Consider the following 13,415-nt stretch of genomic DNA (forward strand, 5'->3'; position numbering starts at 1 on the left):
AACAGAAGACTGCAAGTTTAAACACAACAACCACAAATATTTTATAAGTGTTGTCTATAATGGATCATTTGCTTAAACATTATAATACAGATGAAGTTGAACTCATATTATTTTCCGGCTCCTACGTCTACAGTCTGATCCATTTGGGTATGGATAATATTAATGTATTATTATAAAGCTATTATGACAGCAGGAAAAATTTCTTGCTGGTTATATTATGATTAAAAGATGGGAGTTTCCATGACAATCAACAATGCATAATCTGAAAGGACAAATGAAAATCGTAGATGATTAAAATGGCTACTACAAATCAACAGCGGACACAATGTGTTCTTTAGTATGCTAAATTTGAGAGTGTTAAAAGAGTTAAAAGGGAATTTCGACGAGAGTATAGTGTGCGTAATGTATCTAAATACGATTCCTTAATGTTGTGGTATCGAACATTTGTAGAAACAGGTTTTGTGTTAAAAAAAACATTCAGGAGGTCGCAGGCGAAAGCCAGTACGAGAAGCAGCTATCTCTTGGTTTGGCCCCCAAACTCCCCAGAACTAACCCCTCCTGACTTCTTCGTGTGGGGTTTTGTTAAAGACATTGTCTATTCACAGAAACCCAGGAACATTGATGATCTGAAAGTAAAAATTACTCAAGCTTTTCAATAAATCACCCCTCTTATGTTACAACGGACATGGGCTGAATTGCATCACCGTTATGAGTTGTGCAGGGTGCGCAATGGGGGTCATGTTGAGCTCTGAAGAATCTCCATCTTTCAGTGTTGTATGCACAAAGTTTCAACAAGTTCAGTACTAAATGTTTTACGGTATTTTTATTTTATCCATATTCAAACGGATCACCGTGTAGTTTCTACAAAAAAAAAGTGCTACTTGTAACTTCTGTACAGTGTTTCATAAAAATCTGTTAGAGAAATTATTATTAATTTTGTCCAAAATCATCGCATTTAAAAGGGTTGTTCATTTTATTCGAACGTAATCAGAGTTTGTAGGCCTACAATAGTAATATGCGTTACAAGAGCGGTATGTTGAAGTTTTCATGTTCGAGGAAAAGTTTGAAAAAGCGAAACGTAGTTGAGCTTTTTTAATTTCCGAGCATAGAAAGAAAACATACCGCTCGTGTATCGTACAGTATTTTGTGCGAAGATCGTTTATTACATACCTGAAAGAGGAATTTCTAATTAGTCGCAATGAAATCTCCATCTTGGTTTCTGTTTAATGACGGCAAATTTGGAAAACAAAAATATCTATCTTCAACATTGTTGCTTTAAAATGCTTTCTGTGTTTACTATACTCCAACAGGCCGTGATATACGTCTGTCTTTTTTTTTTCCCCCAGTCTGTGATGAGTCTGGAATCTTGTTGATTTTTTCACGGCTTCCTTAATGTTACTTGCATCACGAATGCAGCAACTTTAGTGGCGTTGTAGAGTTTACTTAATTTTTGCAAATATTTAAAAACAATAATTAACATTGCAATTTAGGTGAAATTGCAGTGGTAAGTTTCCAATTTATAATTATTACTATATTGAATGTCTCTAAAAATAATATGTTAAAAGCCTAAAGCAGTAAAATCAATATGTCACTTAAGCGGTAAGAAGAGGGAAATTGTTATGTGTGTTAGGTTGGGAATACTGAATGTGGAATTTTAGACTTTCCGCGGATTGGTTTTGTGCGGAAACCAAGCAAATACGCACGATCTCGCACAAAAAAAAATAAGATTTGTACAGTTTCATAACAATTCGTTAGAATCCAGAGACGTTACTAATCTTGTCAAGATGGATTTGCGTTTTTGGACACTTCGTCCGCTGAAACGATAAAGTGAGACCGTAACAGCCATTGGCCTAGTACATAAGAAGAAGAAGAAGAAGATTTTCACGAAACCAGCTTCATGAGATTCAACTGCGAACAACAAACCGTGATGATGATGATGATGATGATGATACAATACGTGATCCCAACTTCCATATGTACGCAGAGCCTATAGTGAAAGTTCTTCGTAACTCTGACTTTACGATGCTGATATGCAGTATAGGAATGTAAATTGCGAATTTCCTCTCTGTAATATCTCAATTTTTACTGCTACTTCATCTCAATTAGTTCCAATTTCAAACAAGTATGGGAATTCGTTTGTTAGTCACCCGGTAGCATCCGCGGCGTGTCCTTGTAAGACTCCTGGTTGGTCGAAGTCACCACAGACTCGTCAGTCATTCTCCAAGTTGAAGCCGGGACGCGTGCACGTTGTGTTTACTGCCTCCGCTAGTGACGTTACGACTCGGAGCGTACGATTGGTCACTCTGTACCAAGTTCAAGATCATGTGGGTTTTCTGTAGCTGCGTGTAGCAGGGAAGCAGCTGTAAGGTTAGTACAATACCAGCATGGAACGGCACTTCTTTTGATTTCCAACATTGTGCGTTATCGGACATGACATTGTTTTTATGACCAACAGAAACATTGCTTCTACATGTTGTGAACATAAATTGACCCATATCCTGAACTGAAATAGGTACATTATTTTTAATGTTTAACATCATTTGTTACCTTTCTTAATGTATATTGTATTTCTACTACACGTTTTAACTTATTAGTTTTATTTGTGATCGAAACTCAATTAGAACCTGATAAGATTAGGTATCAATTATTTTTTATGCTCGACCATGCCGAAATGTAGTAATTATTCACCTGGTAGCAGTCCTTTAAAGCATGTCGTTAAAGTACACCTATTCATTAAAGTTCAGTTTTCGATTATTCTCGGATATGCAATCGAAAGACAACGAGGGAAACGTCACGGAGGCTGGAAATCCAATACTGTCGCAGAAGGTTATGTTCTGATACTATAATAATTAGCGTTAATTGTAAATAATATTCAAATAAATTCAATTTGTCATCTCGTTTTTCAATTCTAAATCAATTTCCAGGTTATATCAAAATTAGTTCATGTTATTCTCTAAATTATATCAAGGTCAATGACATTATTGTTCCTCTGAAAAAATCAATACTTTCGCGTCTGCGCACATCTCACAATTCATGAGCTATGCACAAGGTCACTTCCGATCTTCAGTCAGATGCGAATAACATGAATACTTCTGAATAATTTCAAGTTAGAAATATGGTCGAGCATAAAAAGTCGTATGAAACTTGACTATAATGGTAATTAAGACGCTCGTATGAAAATTATGAAACTCGCTTGCGCTCGTTTCATAAACAAACATACTGGCGTCTTAATTGCTATCATTATGGGCTCGTTGCATAATGTACTATTATGTTTCGATGTATATATATTTATTTACCATACAAATAAATAGAGATATACAGGGCTTTCATTTCAAAACTTACCGGTCTAAATAACTAATTATTTAAACTGAATTCAGTTTAAACAAAAAACACGTCAATTTATATATTGAGGGGAAGTTTGAAACCAGACTTAATTGCATTTTAGATTTCACCCCCACCCTAGCCACCCCCACTTTGAAATTTCAAATGGCACCCCTATAGTTTTATACTTATATGAAAGAGATTGTTTATACACCTCATTCATTTGTTTTCGCATCTTTTGTTTTCTACTGTATCGTCGTCTGGCAACCTACAATATATTTTTATATTTTTGTTATCAGTTAATTTTAGACTGCCTCCGTGGTCTGTTGGTAAGCATGCTGGCTTCTAGATCAGGAGGTCCCGGGTCCGATTCCCGGGCTCGGCTCTCGGTGAATTTTTCTTGAAGAAGAAGGATTCCCTGGGTGTCTAGAGTCTGGAAATTTGTATGATTGTGAGTGTGCCGGGTTAATATTAATTAACCAATCATCACAAATATAAAAATACATCAGGACTGTCGCTGGGCAGTAACCTGAACACACGTTTCAGCGTCACATTGTTGACAAGTAACTTCATCTGTTAGCACAACCATAAAGCATCTCATAGAAGCTATAGAGTTACCAACAACGAAAAAAAAAAAAGTTAATTGTAGGGTGAAAACAGTTTATTTTGTGTAATTTCCTAATTTTTTTTAGATAGGCTAGATAGATGGATTTATTGAGCAATATTACACATATAGATGTACTATATTATCAGAATTTTCTTAAATCTGACCGTACATGCTGTGTAAAACAAGTCCTACTTTGTAATTTCCTAGGTTTAATCAATAAGGATGATTTCTGTTGTCTCTTGAAGGGTATACATAATTTTAAAATAATTTAATACACAAACACAACTATTACATGAAATGCTCAATAAATGTTTGTAGCTTTATTCTCTTCAGCTCTTATCGACAATAACAATCCAGGTTGCCAGGCGACGATAGAAAACAAAAGATTCGAAAACAAATGAATGAGGTGTATAAACAATTGAATGCTCTTTCATATTTAAGTATAAAAAATATAGGGGTGCCATTTGAAATTTCAAATTGGGGGGAGGCTGGGGATGGGGGGTTAAACCTAGGATGCAATTAAGACTTGGTTTCAGACTTCCCCCTCAATGTCTAAATTGACGTGTTTTTTGTTTAAATTGAATTCAATTTAAATAATTAGTTATTTAGACCGGGAAGTTGTGAAATGAAAGTCCTGCATGTAATAAATAACACAAAAAATACCACCTATGATTGAGGTTCTGGCTGATAATATCTTATCAGACGGTACATCTCACTTGACAATATGCGTCAGAGGAAGAACAATAAAATTGTTTGTATACATCTGAAGTCTGATTAGCGTAATATGTAATTAGCCAGTGATGTATGCAATGGACGGTGAAAGGAAGTGGCCGCCCTACCCCATTATCTTCGGGCTTAGCTCCCTCATGAGCGGTACCGTGTTGGTATCACTTGTGAGGTTCGAACTTGTCTTCGGACTGTTGACTAAACAACAGAACATGCATTAATGCATAATAATTTTCAAATATTTCGAATTACATTGTACATATTATTTACTTACAATACAATTATTTAATGAGTAACACAAAACACACACACACTGACATTGGCATAAAATATAATGTAAATGTAATATTATATACGTGTAATATAATATAAAATATAATATAATATATAATAATCATTCATAGTGTTTGCCCAAGGGCAAGTCTTTCACTGCAAACCCAGCATTCTCCGGTCTTAATATAATTTATACAGGGTGATTCACGAGGATTTACCATCACTTACGGAGCTTATTTCCGAAGACATTCTGAGCAAAAAATAAGTTTTCCTGGGACCGTTTACAGTTTCATTGGAAACATTTATTGGAATAGATACAACAATAAGTTGAGCAATTTTTCATATATTTCCCATCGCAATTGAGACATTTGGCATACCATAGAATCAACAGAAAGGTCCAGACGGGTGTCACACACTGGTTCCGATTCCAGGTGGCAGACTCTATGACACAGGGGTACAAAAGTCTCAATTCAGGTGGGGAATATGTTGAAAAATAGCTCAAGAATTGGTGTATCTATTCTAATAAATCTTGTCATGAAATTGTGTTTTCCTTCTGTAAATGGTTCCAGGGAAACTTACTTTATGGTCGGCCTTCGTAATTACTCTCGAGTGGCCAAAATTTGTATAAGCACCAGTTTTGATATTACTAACATGGTGGAAAAAATATTAGCATTTTTATTTGCCCCCATGAGAATGTTTACTTGTAAATGCCAAAAACATTTTTTTATGATCATGATTATGACGATTTGTGTCCAGTTAATGTTTTAGGTACTGTTATTTATTTACTTATTTATTTAATTTATTTATTTATTTCCATTTATTCGTTCGTTCATTCATTTATTTCATTGAATGGTTGGTCGATTAATTCATTCGTTGATCGATTGATACATTAATTCGTTAATCGATTGATTCATTCATTCGTTGATCAATTGATTTACTAATTCGTTGATCGATTGATTCATTGAGTCATTCGTTAATCGATTGATTCACTCGTTGATTTATTAATCGATTCATTCGTTGATCGATTGATTTATTAATTCGTTAACTGATTGATTCATTCGTTGATTTATTAATCGATTCATTCGTTGATCGATTGATTTATTAATTAGTTGAGCGATTGATTCATTGAGTCATTCGTTAATCGATTGATTCATTCTTTGATTTATTAATCGATTCATTCGTTGTTCGATTGATTTATTAATTCGTTAATCGACTGCTTCATTTGTTGATTTATTAATCGATTCATTCGTTGATCAATTAATTTATTAATTCGTTGATCGATTTATTAATCGATTCATTCGTTAATCGATTGATTCATTCGTTGATTTATTAATCGATTCATTCGTTGATCAATTGATTTATTAATTCGTTGTTCGATATATTAATAGACTCATTCGTTGATTTATTAATCGATTCATTCGTTGTTCGATTGATTTATTAATTCGTTAATCGATTCATTCGTTGATTTATTATTCGATTCATTCGTTGATCGATTGATTTATTAATTCGTTGAGCGATTGATTCATTGAGTCTTTCGTTAATCGATTGATTCATTCGTTGATTTATTAATCGATTCATTCGTTGATCGATTGATTTATTAATTCGTTAATAGATTGATTCATTCGTTGATTTATTAATCGATTCATTCGTTGATCAATTTATTCATTAATTCGTTGATCGATTTATTAATCGATTCATTCGTTAATCGATTGATTCATGTGTTGAATTATTAATCGATTCATTTGTTGATCGATTGATTTATTAATTCGTAGATCGATTGATTTATTGAGTCATTCGTTTAACGATAGATTCATTTGTTGATTTATTAATCGATTCATCGTTGATTCATTCATTTTTGTGCATTTCTATCATCCCATCGACTTGGAAGAACGTCTGAAGCTGACAGTTTTGTAAAATGAAACCTAAAAATTGAGGGAATGTGTGTGCCATTTAATCGTTGACTACTCAAAATAAATTCCGAAGACATAAGTGAACATCGGCGATCATTCATTATGGATTGCTTGAAATAAGCGTTGTTAAGTAGGCTGTATGTCAGTTATAAATAAATTTCTTGAGTAATCTTTCAAGATTAATATAGCATTTGATGGTTGGTTTGCAATGATTTCAGTGCGTGTTTACTAACTTTATCTTTTGATGGCTTAGCGTATCAGATCTGTATTTGGTGATTAGACAATAAGAAGTTGTTTACGATCCAGCATTTGTAACACTGTTTTCAGCGTTTACCATATTTGGTCTATCTATTTATTTAATATTAATTAATTTTTTCGTTTAAATTTCTTTTAGCTGTTCAGCGCGGGAATTTCAAGCCTTTAAAAGAGGTGCAACAGTGACTAGAATCTCATGCAGGCACACGCTTAAAAAATATTCTGCGCTCTGTTGTACCTCGTTTAGAGGCTAGAAGTGCCCGCGCTGAACATGCCTGTAATAGAGGGGTGGTTTACTCTCCCCCTCATCCTCGCCTTACCCCTATCCATCTATATATAAATTTTAATTAAATATTTTCAAAGTGTAGAAATTCTCTCACAAATATTCCTACGCAGCAGAAACGTATTAAGACGTATGTAGGAAGATTAAGAAAGAAGTTTAAGTGTACAAAAATAGACTGAATATTAGTACTTACAACTACTGAGAAAAACTTGTGAATAATACAGGGTGAACCATAAGTAATGTCATTAATTTCAGGGGATTATTCTTTGAGATATTTCAAACAAAAAAATTTAAATACAGTTTTGCTCGTTTTTGCTTCTTTTTCGAGATAAAAATTGTTTTATATTAAACATTTCATAGCGTGTTTTGGTAAAGCCATTGGTTGAATTCCCCAATATGCTCAGTCAATTTAAGAGAGCAATGTATTATTATAACAAATGCTTCAAACAATTTTGGTTTTGTCCTTTAAATGCGCAGAAATTTGATCTGAACGAATGTAACTTTTCATTCGGCAAAGGACATTTGTTAAGATCAATTTTCTGCACATTTAAAGGACAAAATAAAATTCTTTCAGTCATTTATTATCATAATACACTGCTCTCTTAAATTGACTGATCATATATTGGGAATTAAATCAATGGCTTTCCCAAAACACGGTATGAAATGTTTCACATAATTTTTTTTTCTCGAAAAGGAAGGAAACACGAGCAAAATTGTATCAAAATTGTTTCTTTGAAATACAGTATGTCTAAGAATAATCCTTTCAAATTAATGACATTATTTACGGTTCACTTTGTATAAGTCTTACTTTATTCAATTTTAACTTTACACAATTTTACATAATGTTATAATTACTAGTGCTAGGTGATTTCCGACAAATATAATAATAATAATAATAATAATAATAATAGTAGTAGTAATAATAATAACAGTAATAATAATAACAGTAATAATAATAATAGTAACAATAACAGTAATAATAATAATAATAATAATAATAATAATAGTAATAATTATAACAGTAATAATAATAATAATAATAATAACAGTAATAATGATAGTAGTAATAATAACAGTAATAATAATAGTAATAATAATAACAGTAATAATAATAACAGTAATAATAATAATAATAATAATAATACTAGTAGTAATAATAATAACAGTAATAATAATAATAATTTTATTTATTTATTTAGTAGTAGTAATAATAATAACAGTAATAATAATAATAATTTTATTTATTTATTTAGTAGTAGTAGTAATAATAATAATAACAGTAATAATAATAATAATTTTATTTATTTATTTAGTAGTAGTAGTAGTAATAATAATAATAATAACAGTAATAATAATAATAATTTTATTTATTTATTTAGTAGTAGTAGTAATAATAATAATAACAGTAATAATAATAATAATTTTATTTATTTATTTAGTAGTAGTAGTAATAATAATAATAACAGTAATAATAATAATAATTTTATTTATTTATTTAGTAGTAGTAGTAGTAATAATAATAATAATAACAGTAATAATAATAATAATTTTATTTATTTATTTAGTAGTAGTAGTAATAATAATAATAATAGTAATAATAATAATAATAATAATAATAATAGTAACAATAACAGTAATAATAATAATAACAGTAATAATGATAGTAATAATAATAATAATAACAGTAATGATAAGAACACTAATAATTATAGTAATAATAATAATAGTAGTAATAATAACAGTAATAATAATAATAATAATAATAAATAATAATAATGATAATAATAACAGTAATAATAGTAATGATAACAGTAATAATAATAATAATAGTAATAATAATAACAATAATAATGATAGTAATAATAATAATAACAGTAATAATTATAGTAATAATAATAATAATAGTAGTAATAATAACAGTAATAATAATAATAAATAATAATGGTAATAATAACAGTAATAATAATAATAATAATAATAGTAATAATAATAGTAGTAATAATAATAACAGTAATAATAACAGTAATAATAATAACAGTAATAATAATAATAATAATAATAGTAGTAGTAATAATAATAACAGTAATAATAATAATAATAATAGTAACAATAACAGTAATAATAATAACAGTAATAATGATAGTAATAATAATAATAATAATGATAGTAATAATAATAATAATAATAATAACAGTAATAATTATAGTAATAATAATAATAATAATAACAGTAATAATGATAGTAATAATAATAATAACAATAATAATGATAGTAATAATAATACTAATAATAATAATAATAACAGTAATAATTATAGTAATAATAGTAATAATAATAATAACAGTAATAATTATTTATTTATTTATTTATTTATTTATTTATTTATTTAGAATATTAACGTGCAAAAACAACAGCACAAGGCCAATTACAGTTTTGCACGATACAAAACAGAACAAAACAACAAATGATGATGAGAATGAATGATAGAAAATGGCAATGAGATGAAATACAAACAATATAATGGTCTAAATAATCAATGATCAAATAATAATTATAAAATTACAAAATTAGTACAATGAGATAATTGAAATAATGGAATAGTCTACATTAATCAATTGACCAAATGCAAGAAATAAAATGGACAAATAATTATTAAAATAAGATCAGTGAGTTAAAAACTCAAAGATATACTACACATTAAATGGATCCAAGTTGAATCCATGCAAATTAGCATATTTAATGCATCTGCAGACCGGAGAGAGAGATTTAGAATTCTTATTATAAAACAATTTATGAAATCTTAAACCATTAGCAGGAATACGAAGACTGATATTGCTTATGAAAGATTCACAATCAATATCACCCTTAATGACTTTGCAAAAAAATAAATAATCAAGATCCTGACGTCTGGTGAACAGACAACCGCAATTGAAATAATTGCATTTAATCTCATAGTTATAATCGGAATTTGGTAAAAATCTATAAGAACACAAGGAAATAAATTTTCTTTGAATATTCTCCAATTTAGCCGAGTCAGTGGAAGTAATGGAGTTCCATACAACAGATGCATATTCAAGCTTGGATCTAACCAACGTATAGTATAAAATTAATAAACACATAGGAGTAGAAAAAGAATAAGTTATAGACCTAATTAGACCAAGCATTCTTAACGAATGGGTATAAATATATTGCACATGATCATGGAAATATAATTTTGAATCAAGTAGGACACCAAGATCTCTAATACAATCTGTCCTAGTAATTACGACATTACTGAGAGAATAGTTAAATTTTAGGGAGATAGTTTTCCGTGAAAAGGAGATAACAGAAGTTTTGGATTGATTAATTTTCATTCCATAGTAATAATAATAATAGTAATAATAATAATAATAACAGTAATAATTATAGTAATAATAATAATAATAATAATAATAACAGTAATAATTATAGTAATAATAATAATAGTAATAATAACAGTAACAGTAATAATAATAATAATAATAATAATAATAATAATAACAGTAACAGTAATAATAATAATAATAATAATATCGCAACTAATGCTACATTACATTGTAACGTAACGAAAGAATGTTCACTGACTATGGACAGTAAATGCAACTCGGCAATCATTCTTACCCACATATTATATAGACTGAAGACTATCAGAGTCGTCTTATCATGGAACCAAAGATAAATCCCACAGAAGATCGACTTGTGTACACAGCACTGACGCGGAAACATGAAGTAATTCTAGTCGTAAGAATCATGACACTACCGCCTGTATGACAGAAAGAACAACAAACGAAATTGAAATCTATACGTGTGCGCATGGCGATAAAGCCGTTTCAAAGCAGGCTTTCTCCCAATACTTTACATTCCACCTTCTACTAGCATAACAGTATGCTGTCATTACGTAGTTTTTAATGAAGTAAATGGATTTTACCGTGACTATTTCGTTTGTATGACGTCATTCCATTTTCCACCAATGAAGTGTAATGAAATTTTGAATTCCAACCAATCACAGTCAAACATCGCGATAATTTCTGCAGCTAGATTTATCGCTATCAATTTATCGCATGGTCGTTCTTTTGTTTAGTCGTTGTCGCCAACTGTTTCCCCGTAAATTGATTATCATGAATACATTAAGATGCAACTACACGGTTAAACTTTTCTTTCAACTTTAAAGCAATGAATGCAAGATTGATATTTAGGCCTAATATTAATTAATATATTTACGCAGTGAAGACGACGTTCAAAACGGCGCACCATGTAGACACAAAATCTTCATGCATCTTAATTGAACGTACCGGTACCTTTTAAACTTGATTCTTTCAATATTCTTTCCAGATTGCACGCATACGCGATTGGAATATTGAACTGTGTAGATGCAGCTTTAGTTCCATTACACACTACAGCGAGAAAGCGTTTGTCGAGCTATAAAAAATGCTTTCGTGTAGCACAGATTGTAACGGTCGAAATAAGGCACAGCTAACATTGGTCCTGCTCCCACAGGTAACTTAACCTATAATTGTAGCCTATAAAATGTGTATACAGGGTGTAAGGGGTAAAAGTGTCGTCCTTTTCACAGTCTTCGAGGACTGTCTACAGGATCAAAAAATGTTCGTACAACATAGGGTCAAAACTTTATAGTTTTTACAGAAAAAACTATTTCTTTCCTTATTTTATTCCCTTTATACTGCTTAAATATCGTTAGTAAAATTACGAAAACAATTACATCAGTAGGTATATTTAACAAAGACTTAATATTAGTTTAAATAATATTTGTGTCTTCTATTACGTTTTCATGAAAGCTTGCGTAAATTTGTTAATATTCTGGCATGAGAGACGTGGCAACGTGTTCAGCAGGATTCATGCAGCTGACTACTCTGCACAGACGTACGTATATACAAGTCAACTGAGTTCAAGCTCCCTGTCCATAGGTCTCCTGTCGAGCGGATGGCAGTTCAGTACAGGGTATTCGATAAAAAACTTACAACGTCATTCACAGTTTAGGAATATCATATGTTATTAATTTATGGGGAAAGTCGTCGTAATTCAAGTGAGACAAGAAGGATGTACCGTCAACATTTTCCTCAAAGAAGGTTATCTAATCGGCGAACTTTTGTAGCAGTTTCTCAACGATTATTAGAAACTAGGAGTCTCTTATCCCGTTTGGAAAATCGTACAACTATAAATTTCTTTAAAATTGATACTGCTTTACGGAAGCGGGAGAGATTAAAATTTTGGATTAGAAAAAAAGTTCGTGTGATTTTGTGCAGTAGACCATTATTGTTTATTTTTTTAGACGTACAGGGACATCATTTTATTTTTACTTCAATTTTTATTGTACCTGAGTTTTTTTAATGTACTTCACTTCCACCCCTTCTACTAATGAAGTTCAACCGTCCTCCACACAGATCCAAGACCGTATATACAGTCATACTAGCCTTACGGTCATAGTAAAATACGTTCCAAAAATATGTTCGCGTTTTCCAGTGACGAAAGAGCTTTCAATATTGAATCATTTTCGCACAGGTACTGTAGTCCATTTGCCTACGTCGTATCCCGGTTTTCCCCACCAGCTTTTATTCGCCAGCTAGTGGCTGGGCTGTCTTAGCTCTTTTCTGAGAACATTGATTTCTGTTAGGAATTGGACGTCTACGTAATATTATACAACTGTTTAAAATAACTCAAATAAAAGGGCCTCGTTAAGTAATTCATTGTCACGTGATTTCCTCCCTTTCTACGACGCTGCGACGTAACCACTTGGACGGACAGTAGATAGCATGTTTGGGCAATTTTATCTTTTCGGATCGGGCAGAAGTGAAGATTGAATTTACAGTACGTAAGGTACTCTTTTATAGAGTAGGTACAGAATTATTTCAACATGAGTTACTGATACGAAGTACGAACCTGGTAATTGGAATTACGTACAATAGTCTATAGTGCGATAATATGCACATTAAAACTGAAGCCTGTATCGAAATGGACGGCCACCATTTTAAAACATGTGTTTAAATATCCATATTATGATTAT

General features: G+C 30.8%; 1 protein-coding gene across 2 annotated transcripts in view; it reads left to right on the forward strand.

Annotated features, from left to right (window-relative positions):
* The window catches only part of LOC138701157 (facilitated trehalose transporter Tret1-like), an 81,859-nt gene that overhangs the window by 13,541 nt on the left and 54,903 nt on the right, over positions 1-13,415 (forward strand). The window contains exon 1 of one of the 2 annotated variants that reach the window (XM_069827770.1): positions 2,227-2,367. The exons of the other annotated variant lie outside the window; for it this stretch is intronic. The gene's annotated coding sequence lies outside the window, so the exon portion shown is untranslated. Of the gene's footprint in view, positions 1-2,226; positions 2,368-13,415 lie in introns of those variants that run through there. 2 annotated transcript variants of the gene reach the window in all.

The sequence above is a fragment of the Periplaneta americana genome, chromosome 6 (genome assembly GCF_040183065.1).
Source record: "Periplaneta americana isolate PAMFEO1 chromosome 6, P.americana_PAMFEO1_priV1, whole genome shotgun sequence".
NCBI classification, from domain to species: domain Eukaryota; kingdom Metazoa; phylum Arthropoda; class Insecta; order Blattodea; family Blattidae; genus Periplaneta; species Periplaneta americana.